We start from the raw sequence: 12,839 nt of genomic DNA, 5'->3' as shown, positions 1-12,839 counted from the left end.
AGCATTGCTCTTTTTGCTCAGTCAGTATTTTCTTGGCTATCCATGGTCTTTTGTGCTACTAAATCAGATTTAAGGTTGATTTATCAATCTTTATGGTGAATGTCATTAGAATTTGATGGAAATTGCATTGAACATGTAGGTTGCTTTTTTGTAATATAGCCGTTTTCACTATGTCAATTATACAAATCCATGAGCATGTAAGATCTTTTCACCTTCTGTAGTCTTCTTTGATTTCTTTCTTCATTTGTTTATAGTATTCCTTTCACATCCTTTGTTAAACTTTTTCCTAAGAATATTTTTAGGCTATTGTAAATTGAATTATTTTCCTATATTTTTTCTCAATCTGTTCATTAATGGTGTATAGAAAGGCTACTGTTCTTTGTAAATTGATTTTGTATCCTGCTACTTTGCTGAAGCTGTATATGGTGTCTAAGAGGGTTTTTCTGGTGGAGTTTTTCAAGTGTTTTGGGTATAAGATCACATCATCTGCAAATAGGGATAGTTTGACTACTTCCTTTCCAATTTGTATTCATTTTTATTTCTTCTTGTTGTCTTATTGCTCTGGCCAGAAATTCCAAAGCTATGTTAAATGAGAGTGGTGAGAATGGACCCTTTATTTCATTCCTGACTTTAGAGTAAATGGTTTCAGTTTTCCCCATTTCATATGATGTTGACTACAAGCTTGTCATATATAGCCTATATTGTGTTGAGGTTCATTCCTTCTATTCCTAGATTCATCAAAACTTTTACCATGAAAGGGCACTGAATTTTATCAAACTCTCTGTATCTATTGAGATGATCATGTGGTATTTTTCTTTGCTTCTAACATGAGGGAAAAGACCCAAATTAATAAAATTAGAAATGACAAGGGGAGGATAACAATGAACACCAAGGAAATCTAGAGAATCATCAGGGACTACTTTGAAAACCTACATTCAAATAAATTGGAAAATCTAGAAGAAATCAACAAATTTCTAGATACATATGACCATCCAGAATTGAACCAAGAAGATACCCAACAGACTCACAGCTTAATCCTACCAGACCTTTGAAGAAGAAATAATACCAACTCTCTTCAAACTTTTCCATGAAATAGAAAGGGAAAGAACACTGACAAACTCATTTTCTGAAGCCAGTATTACACTCATCTCAAAACCAGAGAAGGACACAGCAACAACAACAAAAAAGAGATTATAGGCCAATCTAGTTAATGAACACAATTGCTAAATCCTCAATAAAATATTGACAAACCAAATTCAATAGCACATAAAGATCATACACCATGACCAAGTCAGTTTCATCCTAGGGATGCAGGATGGTTCAGCATACACAAATCATTAAATGTAATACAGCATATTAACAGAAGTAAGGGCTGGCCAAGTGGCTCAAGTGGTAAATGCGCCTGCCTAGCAAGTGTGAGGCCCTGAGTTCAAACCCCAATACCACCAAAAAAAAAAAAAAAGCATTATAACAGAAGCAAAATTAAAACTACTCATTTTATTTTTAAAACAATTTCAATGTTTGATAGATTGAAGAAAAATATAAACAAAGGCATTAAAACCCAAGTAGATCAGAAAACATACAGAATTCCTCTATACAGTATCTCTGCTTCTATATCTCTCATCTATAATTAAAGAAGAAGGTACTGGGTTTTTTTCCATTGGTGGTAATTAAACATTTTTTGATCTTTTGACAGGTACATACTCCAGCTTTTGGAATCAGGACCTTCTGATCCATGAGTCAGTTTTGATCTAAGTACCTTTGATTCATCACCTATGTGATTTGGTGCAAATAATTGCTAGTCTCTATACAGATTATTCATCGAGTAAGGCCACAGTACTATCTTGACCTTTCTGGGTTTCTCTGAGATTTGTTTAAAGACAGGAAGCAACCTCATGGCCACTTGACCAGGGCTTAGAAGCAGCTTAAATTTACTAATCCTTTTCTGTGTTGGGAATTACTCCAGGTTAAATTATTTGCTCACCATCCTGTCTATATGGCTAATCAATTAGCTATGGTTTATTACAACAAAGGATACAAAGCAATATCAATAAAGGGAAAAGGTACATGAGTCACCTTGCTACTTGCATCTCATCGAGCATGCAGTGCAGTACCACTAATCAGTCATGGTATACTTCCATCCTGGGCATTATTTAAATCATTTTCACAACGGTACAGCATTAAAGCTACTCAGATGACTTTCAAGAGTTAATGTCTCTCTGTCTCTCTTGTGGAAACGTCTACCATATACTGCAAATTTAGGGCAGAAACAGAATGTAAAAGCTGATTTCATCTAAGCCTTGGTTCATTTAGCCCAGCCTTTGACGGTGTCTGTTTTCCAATTCTTGCTGACTCTCCTCCGCCTTCACCTGAATTCTCACTATGTCTCATAGAGTAATCCATGGGAGAAATTCAAAAAGCAATAAAAAACAGATGCAATTTTTGTGAGAGAAAAAGAGAGGGGGTGGAGACAGAGACTCTATTATATTAGAGAGAAGTAAAACCTGTAAGTAAAATTTTCTGGGCATACGTATTTTCTAAAAGTATCAAATGTAGTGAAAATGTACAGAGAATAGTGGGTATGTGTTTGCTTTAGAATCAATGGACTCACCTGGATTATTTATTAACATTGAAACCTTAAACAGATTACTTAGCCTCACTGAGGTCAATTTCTTCCTGTATCCTCCTGTATTATCTGGAAAAAATTAATTGTTGAGGAATAAATGGGATCATATCTGTAAAGCATCAAGTTCAATATGGAGTTCTGCAAAGGAAAGCATTAATTGCTTAAGAAAGAAGCATAAATCAAGAGAAATAAAGAAATAGATGTAATAGCAAGAGACTGCTTTGACATATTTAGATGCGACATATGCTAAAAGGATAGCATGGATCCTGCTTTGATACTCATAAGAAGAATGTGATGTATTGTGGACTGCTAGGGTAGAATTCATAGCAATGCATATGGAACATGCAGTTTCAATAAATACAACAATAATCCACTCATTCACTCATATGCTGCAAAGGGCATGTGTCTTTATGAAGATGAGCTGAGAGTTCTTTGGAAAGAGGCAAAAGCACGGCAAGCTTGGGAAATTGAAAGGACAATAGAGCTGAAACATAAAGAAGGAGAATGACAGTAAACCATAATACTGTTTTCAGATTTTATTAGAAGTGCTATATAACATACTATTATCTCTCCTCAATACTTAACATATGCTGATGATAATTAATAAGGGAGTGGTACAAGTGACCGATGGTTGCACTTGGGTTTAGCAGAGTTTACCTTTTAATCATCTTCTTGAAATCAGTTTCAGACTAATATAATATAATTATGACCAGGCAGCATTTTGTAACTTGGATACAAAGTAAATGTTACACTCATGTCTGCATTTCTTTCTTGGAGTAAGATGGAATATGAGACCTATGCACACCAAATAAACTAGACACACTTTGAAGACCCTTTAAAACAAACCATCATTTGATTTACATTTACTAGTTATTACCTAATGTCATGGTGAAATTACATTCCTCCTTGAAATTCTAATGCTATTTTAAAAATATGTCTATTAATGATTAACCTCCAAGCACAATATCAAACGTTGGCAAGGATATCAACCAAAGAGGACAATTATACCCTGCTGTTAACAGTTTCCACTTCTACATCCACTTTGGAAAACAATGTAACATCCCTATAAAAGTACCAAAAGGATGATAAATGTAAAATTCGGGTCATTTTTTATCTCTCAGATGATTTACTGAACACCACCCAAGAGGCTTTAAAAGCAATGTCTATTTCTTCAATTGATTGATTGGCATCCAGAGTTTGCTTTTTTATTACTCTTAATAGCCTGTGTGTGCATATGTGTATATTTCATAATAAAACAAAAAAATACTTTGTCAAAATGAACTTAATCATCCCAGCTAAAACCGCTTATGTGCATTTTATATAAGAGCAGTTCTTTTTATGGATTTTAGACAATTTTTCAATTTTAAAGAAAAAAGGAAGAGCCAACATATTGGTAAAAAGGTAAATCTATTTCTACATAAATATAGGAAAATAGTTTTATTTAAACAAGAGAAGAAATACTATTGGCATGTTGCAATACCCCAAAAGTATATGTGTAGTTGCCTGGGTACCATAAGCAATGGCTACAAATTTGTGTTTTCCCTTTTGAGTCTTCAGATACATATGTCCACAGGGGTTGAATTTTGTGAGTTTAAAACTTAAGAGTAAATTTCAGAGAAAACTGACATTTCCCTGGTCTCTGGCATCTATGTGAAAGAAATACTGTTACATATAATAATTAACTATACCTGAATAACAAGATCACTGTAAGAAATGTATCAGATTACAAATGTAAGAGATGTCAGCAATGGAAATTTAATTGTTTTGAGAAATGGAATCAGACTAGTTGTACACCAATAGATGAATGAATAAATAAAATGTGGTTATGTATGTGTGATATATAGATAAATGTGATTTTATATGTATATATATGTGTATGTGTGCGTGTGTGTACAAGGGAGTATTATTCAGACACAAAGAAGAAAAATTATGGAATTTATTGAAAATGAATGAAACTGGAGCTCATAATGTTCAATGAAATAAACCAGCATCAACAAGACATATAGTGCATTTTTTCTCTCATATGCAGAATCTAGATTCAAAATAAAATACATGAAAGCCGAAAGGGGACTATTTGGAGGAGGGGGATAAGTGAGTGATGAATTAGATTGAAGTACATAGTGTGAAAATGTCATAATGAAACCTATTGTTACAACAACATTGAAAACAAAACAAAATATACCTTAGGGAGTGGCTCTAGTGATAGAGCACTTGACTAGCAAGCTTGAGGTTTTTAATTCAAACTCCAGTCCCACCAAAAAAAAGAAAAAAAAAAAAGAAAAAGAATTGGTTTATATGGGGCTGCAACATCCACATTTCCTAAATGATCTCCCAGAATATTCTGATTTACGACTAGAATCTGTGGTTGTTCAGTTTTGAACATCAACAGTAGCATGACCTGTGAAGTTTGCAGAACTTCTCAGCCTTCACCCTGTCCTACTGATCAGAAACTACTGTGTTGAGGACCAGTAATCTGAGTTTGACAAGCCTTAAAGGCAATTTTGATGCTCGCTAAAATTTGAGAACTACTACATTAAATGGAAAAGCTTCTCTTTTCCTTTCATTCCTTACTAAGGAAGTAATATCTAATGACATTGAAATTTTTGAGAGAAGGAACCTGATAAACTCACTTTCTGGTGGCCAGCTTGTTCACAGAAGGTTGCATCAGGGTCTTCACTCCTGCCATGGATTAAATTCAGTGTGGTAAGCTCTGTTGCTTATAGTGCAATTTTGTAGCTATAGCAGTATAGGGGATCATAGACCTTTGGGGGTGAAACATTAGCAAGCAGCCTTGGCTAAAATTTGAAAATTTCTAATTACACTCATATTTATCATTATTTTTTCTCATTATGTCTGTCTCTTCTGTTTTAATTACAAATAGATTGCAATAAAAGGGGAATGAGAACAGAGTAGTTATACATACAGGAATTCTTGCTAGGGTGACAACTGGAGTATGGGACCTTAGAGCCATATCAAAAAAGCCAAAGAATGCTTTACCCAATAAGAGAAGTCACATATGAGGAGAAGGACAGGGCTGAGAGTTCTAAGTTAGAAGATAGAAATGGTCTCTTGTCGTGCCATAGTAAAGGTAGCAAGAGAGCAAATCATGGTCACCAGGAGGAAGCCCAGGAAGAAGGCACTGGAAAATGTGAAGGGCTATTTTTGAGACTCACTTCATAGATAAGTGTCCCTTGGCATGTTTGAGAAAGCAAGATGCAGACTCTGAAGGGGAGCATTGTTTAAACTGTTTCTGTAACTGTCTACTGAGTGCAGTGGACTGTAAAAGATCTGAATGAAAATCATGATTTCCTATGTGGTCATCTCCTCATCTAGTCAGGCAAATATACTGCTTTTCCCCATTTTTCTTCATTTACTGTGCCTGATGAGTATCACATGGATATTTTAATATGCATTTCCTTGATTATTCATATAACTGGGCTTTATATTAGCATTTTGTTTCTTCTTTTGTCATTTTAGTTTCTTCTTTTATGAGGAAAAATCTTTGTCACCTCAGCCACTATTTTTCAAAATATTTTTTTTTAATTTTTTAGGGGTTTTAGTTGGGTTTCTTGGTGTGTGTGTGTGTGTGTGTGTGTGTGTGTGTATGTGGAATTAGGATAGTTTATTTAGGGAAAGAATGAAAGCTCCTGAAGGAAGAGAAAGGGCCCAAGTGGGTTGCCCAAAATTTTGTGTGTGTGTGTGTGTGTGTGTGTGTGTGTGTGTTTGTGTTAAATTTTTTATGCTTTTGTCACCTGAAGCTGTGAAATGATTTTTTTATTATTATTCATTTATTCACATGTGCATACATTGTTTGGGTCATTTCTCCCCCCTGCCCTCCTCCTCCACCCTATTTACCCCCTCTCCCTACCTCTCCCACCCTCACTTCCAGGCAGAAACTGTTCTGCCCTTATCTCTAATTTTGTTGAAGAAAAGACATAAGCATAATATGGAAGACAAAGCATTTTTGCTAGTTGAGTAAAGGGTAGCTATACAGAAAGATTCCTAGAATTGTTTTCATGTACAAGTGTGGAACCAGTGTAAAGATCACTTAGAGATGAATCAACATTTTATTTTTTTGATGGTACAAAGCCTCAAGCTTGCTAGGCAATTACTCTTATTTTTAACTTCATAAAATGTGTGAATATTTTTATAACAAAAATAAATATTAGTATTCGTCCCAATACTGTTTGCCACCCATTTTATCATTTTGATATGTGTTTTAGATTTGTTCTATGTACATGTATGTATTCCTAGAAATGCATAGCTTTATTTCAACTCCACAATTTTACAAATATCATTATCATTCTCCTTGTGCTGATTTGCAATTTGATTTTCTCCCACCAGGCAGTTTTCCTTGAACTTTCCACATCAGCACATGAAGATATATAACTATTTTAACTGATAATAATAAAACAGTATATTGAAGGACATTTTATAGATATGTAGGGCTTATAACATTTGTTGTTCCAAACTGTTGACAGGCATATCTCTCTCCAAGCACCCTTGAGCATATTCACAAGTGATTCTCTTGGGGAAATACTGAAACGTATTAGGGAGTTGTTGTGTCATACAGTACAGGGATTTTAATTTTTAAAAGCACTGTCAAATAATCCTCCAAGGAGATTTTGCAAGTTTACATTTGTACCATATGGAGAAGTACTGCTTTGTACATGTTTTCCATAAACTCAACAAAGTTGACTTGTTGAATACTTACTTTTAAATTGTGTAGGAACTGGTGTCATACATATTATTTCTACTAAGATTGGCTATTATGTCATGTTTTTTAGCCTTTTTCTTGGCTGACATGAATTAACTAATTCAATCAAATGAACAACAATAATGGCTACAGTTAAAACTGTGTTTGATGATAAAAGAAGCTATTTCAAATGTATTTTGAAGGCACAATTTGGTCTTAGACTAGAGACAGAAAGCAAAGATCAGGGAGGTGAGGAATGACCTCAGACATCCCTTAAAATGTTTGTGTTAGTGGGCCAGCATTGAAGACAGATACGTTTTTAAAGGAATTATTTAAAATGCTATAGGGGGCACAGTGGCTCTTGCCTATAATCCCAGCTATTCAGGAGATCAGGAGAATCACAATTTGAGGTCAGCCTGGGGAAAAAATGTGTGAGATCTTACCTCAAAAATACCTAATGCAAATTGGGCAATGGATGTGAACTAAGTACTGTTAGATAAAAAGTTATATGTACAATGTTACAAATGCAAAGTTATGAAAATATTAAATAGTTTTTAAAACTTAAAAAGCCTCATTTGCTCATACTAACAATATCAAATGTAAATTTACTATTGTTATTATCACCACTATACTGGGGTTTGAACTCAGGAACTCAGTGCTTGCTAGGCAGTTGCTCTACCCCTTAAGCCATGCCTACAGTCCTTTTTGCTTTAGATATTTTGCAGGTAGTGTCTTGCACTTTTTGCCCAGGCTGACCTTGAATGCAATCCTCAATCCTCACATCTCTGCCTCATGTATAGCTGAGATTATAGGCACAATCGACCCAGACCAACCCTAAACTTTTCAACTTGTCTTTATCTAGGATTATCAGAGTTACTGAAAATTTACATCTGTGCCATGACTATGGTAAGTGTGCAATTGCTCTGTAGAATTCTCTCTTATACATGTGCTTGTGGCTATTTCAGATTTAGACAGAGAAAGAAAGGGAGAGAGTATGAAGGAAAGTCTGAGATTGTCCTTATAGTTACATGTTGGAAATTTTCCTTAATAGTTTGCAATTTTCAAAGTTAGCTGAAAAATGTTTATTTCTTTTTTTTTTAACCTATCCTGCAAGTAATTTGCTTCCCTCATTTTCTGTCTTCTTCCTTACACAAGTACTATCAAAGCTATGTATTGATCTATTATATCTTCAAGATTACCTGTTTTCTACTTTGTGTTTATTTTATTTTTAACATGTCTGCTTTTAATAATTGTTTTATTTTCTCCTTGGTCATATATCTGATGGGCAATTTATTTAGGCTATTAATACACTAATGAATGCTAGTCACAAATACAAATGCTGTCAATATCAATTTGCATATACTATCCAGGAGAAGGGGTGCTCTGTAGGAAAGATATATATGATTCGTGGATAAAGGTAAGTTAATGTATTTCTTTCTATTGCCATAAAAGACCAATTACAGCAATTCATCCATTTGCTTGAAACTATATTAAGCACTGAACTATTTATGAATTCCAAATCCCATACAAAGTGCTTATAGGGAAGAGTTTTCCACTGAACACAGTGGCTCAGGCTTGTAAACCTAGCTACCTGAGAGGTAAAGATTGAGGGGGATCATGATTTGAGACCAGCCATACCCAGCTAATAGCTGGGTGTGTTGATGTACATCTGTCTTCCCAGTTATGCATGGAAGCACAAATAGGAAGAACACTGTCCAGGCCTGTGAAAGCATAAAGTGAGACCCTATTTCAAAAATAACCAACACGAAAAGAGCTGGTGGAGCGGCTCAAATGGTAGAGTATCTGGCAAGCAAGCATGAGGTCCTGAGTTCAAACCCCAGCACTATAAAAGTATAAGCTTTTACTAATTAATCTAATATTACTGTATAGTCTACTTATGCATTAAACTAGCATTTTGATTTTCATATTAGTCTTTTATGAGTTTTGTTGTGAACAATCCAGCATGCAAGAGTCTAATCAAATTTGTTGAACTGATGATATCAAACTTTTGTTCAAAGATAATATTGCAAATATGGTTGAACAGAAAGAGAATGTGAAAACATTTAAAAAATTATGTGTAAATGTTTTAAAACATGTCTATTTGAAAATATATATTTTTAGCTGTCTGGAATTTATTCTTCTGCATATTTATCCTTAAATTTCAATCATTTGTATCTACGTAATTATCAAAGCATGTAGAATATGGCAGATGGTTAATAAACGTTTTCAAAAAATAATTACATTAATAGTGTACAAATAAATTGGAGGGAGGTTTTTTTATAGAATTTCATACTTTAAACCAAATAACTTTTTCCAATAGCACAATAACATACCTCTCTGACATTATTTCATATGACATTTTCTGCATAAAATTCCCTGAACATGTCAAGTGTTTTTTGAGCCTCTCCTTTTTACTTATGACCTTTCCCATTCTTATAATTTAAACTTGTCCTCTGATATCACTGTTGAGAAAGGCCATCCCATCTAAGAACCCCCACTTCTACCCTGTACTTTTTTTCTCATTATTAGTGTACTCTAACTGTAAAAAGAAGACTTATTGTGATAGGTCTACACCTGCACATAGTATGCTTTGATAAAATTCACCCCTTCTTTTTTATTTTTTATCACCCCAACTTTTTAATACAATTTTAATGGGTTTCATTATTCTACTTTCACACATGCATTTAAAGTACTTTGATAAAAGCACTCCCCATCACTATCTCATTGTTGATATTCCATTTCTATTATCACCCCTACCGTGTCCTTTTATATTCATTTCATTTTTTAAGGACTAGATTCCTTAAATGAGAGAATATGTAATATTTATCTTTCTGACTCTGGCCTATTTCATTTAACATGATGAGTTCCAATTACATCCATTTTCCTACAAATAACAAAATTTCATTTTTCTTTATAACTCAATAAACTCAACTGTGTGTGTGTGTGTGTGTGTGTGTGAGTATCACCTTTTCTTTATCTAGTCATTGGATTAGGGATACCTGGTCTGACTCCTTAGCTTGTTTATTGTGAATGGTGCTGCAAATAAACATGGGTGTAGAGGTTCTCTATTGCATGCTTACTTACATTCCCTAAGATAAATTCCCATGAGTGGCAATCAGGATAAGGTAATTATATTTTTAATTTTTTGAGAAAACTCTATACTAATTTACATTCCCACAATAGTATATACGGGTTCCTTTATCACTGCATTCTTGCCAGTATTTGTTGTTGTGTGTCTGCTTGCTGATTGCCATTATAGAATCACAATGATGTTTTAATTTGTATTCCTTTTATGTCTGAGGATGTTAAATGTTTCTTCATTTATTTATTTGCAATTTGTACTTCTTTTGAAAAATGTTTGTTCAAATCATTTGCGCATTTATTAGTTGGATTATTTTTGCTCTTTTGGCATTTAATTTCTGGAAATTTTTTATATATTCTGGATAATAATCTTTTGTTTGATGAATGGCTTGCAAAGATCTCCCATTTTGTTTTATGTCATTTTTTATAGCTATTATTTCCTTTGCTATGCAGTAGTTTTTTGTGCTTGATCTTAGCCAAAAGACCAAGAAGCAATGCAGTACATTTTTAATTTAATACGATCTCATTTGTCAATTCTTGCTCTTATTTCCTCAGCAAGCTTCCATAGTTACAATTCCAAAATTCTCTAATTACATTTGTTAGTTTTATCAGTATTTTTATCTCTGTATGTCTGCCTCTTCTGCTCTAAGTACAAATAGTTTGTAATAAAGGGGAATTAGAACAGAAAAGTTATAACTATTTGCCACCTGTATGCAAGCAGGGTTTCTTGCTAGGGTGACAACAGGCTTATGGGACCCTAGAAACATATCAAACAAAGAATGTTTTACCAAATAAGGGATGACACACATAAGGAGATGGACAGGGTTGATGCCATTAGTGAGAGGTATAAGTTAGATGATAGAAATGGTTTCTTGTCAAGTTCGTTTTGGAGAAACAAGAAAGCTAATCATGGTCACCTGGAGGAACCCCAGGATGAAGGTACTGGAAAACATGAAGGGCTAGTTTTGGGACTTGTTCCATAGATGAGTGACCCTTAGTATATGTTTGAGGAAGCAAGATGCAGACTTTGAAGGAGATCATTGTTTAAATTGTTCCTGTTTACTGTCTAATGAGTGAAGTGGACTGTAAAAGATTTGAATGAAAATCTTGATTTCCTGTGTGGTCATTTCCTCATCCAGGCAGGCAAATATTTATTCTTCCATTTTTCTTCATTTACTGTGTCTAAATGAGTATCATTAGATGTTTTAATGTGCATTTATGTGATAATAAATGTAACTGAGCTTTAACTGGGGAACTATTTGGAAAATTATTGCTTATAACTATATCTTCCAGAGTTTTCCAGTGGTCATTTCAAAGTCTCAAGTCTTACATCTAGGTTTTTGATCCATTTTGAATTGACTTTTGTACAAGGTGTGAAATAGAGATTTACTTTCAGTCTTCTACATGCTCATATCCAGCTTTTGAAACACTATTTGTTGAATGGGCTATGTTTTCTCCAACATATTTTTGGTGACTTTGTAGAGAATCACACAGCTGTAGGTGTGTGGCTTGTTTCTGTGTCTTCTATTCTATTCTTTTGTTCTGTGTTTTCAGTATATGAAACTAGGTGCACTGATGTTTGGTATGTGTATGTTTACAACCATTATAGACTCCTGCTGGACTGTTCCCTTTTAGGATATGAATTGACCTTTATCTCTTCTGACTGATTTTGGTTTGGGTTGTGCTTTATCAGATGTGACTCTAACTACCCCTGCCTGCTTTCATATTCCATTTTCATGGCATATCTTTTTCAATCCTTTCACTTTGAACCTGCATTGGTCTTTGCCTCTGAGGTGTTTTACTTGCAGCCAAAAAACTGATTGGTTGTTAGCTTTTAATCCAATGTCCCAATCTGTGTCTTTTGATTGGAGAATTTAGACCATTAATATTCCGTATAATAATTGAAAGGTATGTTGTAATTTCCATTATTTTGTTATTTCTGTCATGTTTGATTATTCCCTTACTCATTTACAAAGCTAATCATCTAGTGACATTTTGTGTGTGTGCTTTCATGACTGTTTTTATCTTCTTGTGTGTGTAGCATTCCTTTATATATTTTCTGCAGTGTTGGGTTATTGATCATGAATTCCTTTGGTTTTTTATTTATCACAAATTTTTTTATTTCTCCTTCAATTATGAAGGATAGCTTTGCTGAATACAGTACACAAGGTTGGCAATTATTTTCTTTCAGTGCTTGAAATACAACATTCCTTGCTCTTCTTTATTTTAAAGTTTCTGTTGACATCCTTCTGTGCAATAAATGTATCTTTATAAAAATGAAAATAAGTTTCTGATGAAAAATCTGCTGTTATTCTGATGACTTTGCCTTTATATGTGACTTGGCTTGTCTCTCTTGTGGTTGGTTATCAATATTCTCTCCCTGACCTATGTTCTTATTGTCATAACTATAATACAACATAGAGAGATGCTTTTTTG

The sequence above is a fragment of the Castor canadensis genome, chromosome 6, assembly GCF_047511655.1.
Source record: "Castor canadensis chromosome 6, mCasCan1.hap1v2, whole genome shotgun sequence".
Taxonomy (NCBI): Eukaryota; Metazoa; Chordata; class Mammalia; order Rodentia; family Castoridae; genus Castor; species Castor canadensis.
This window is presented reverse-complemented; position numbering follows the sequence as displayed.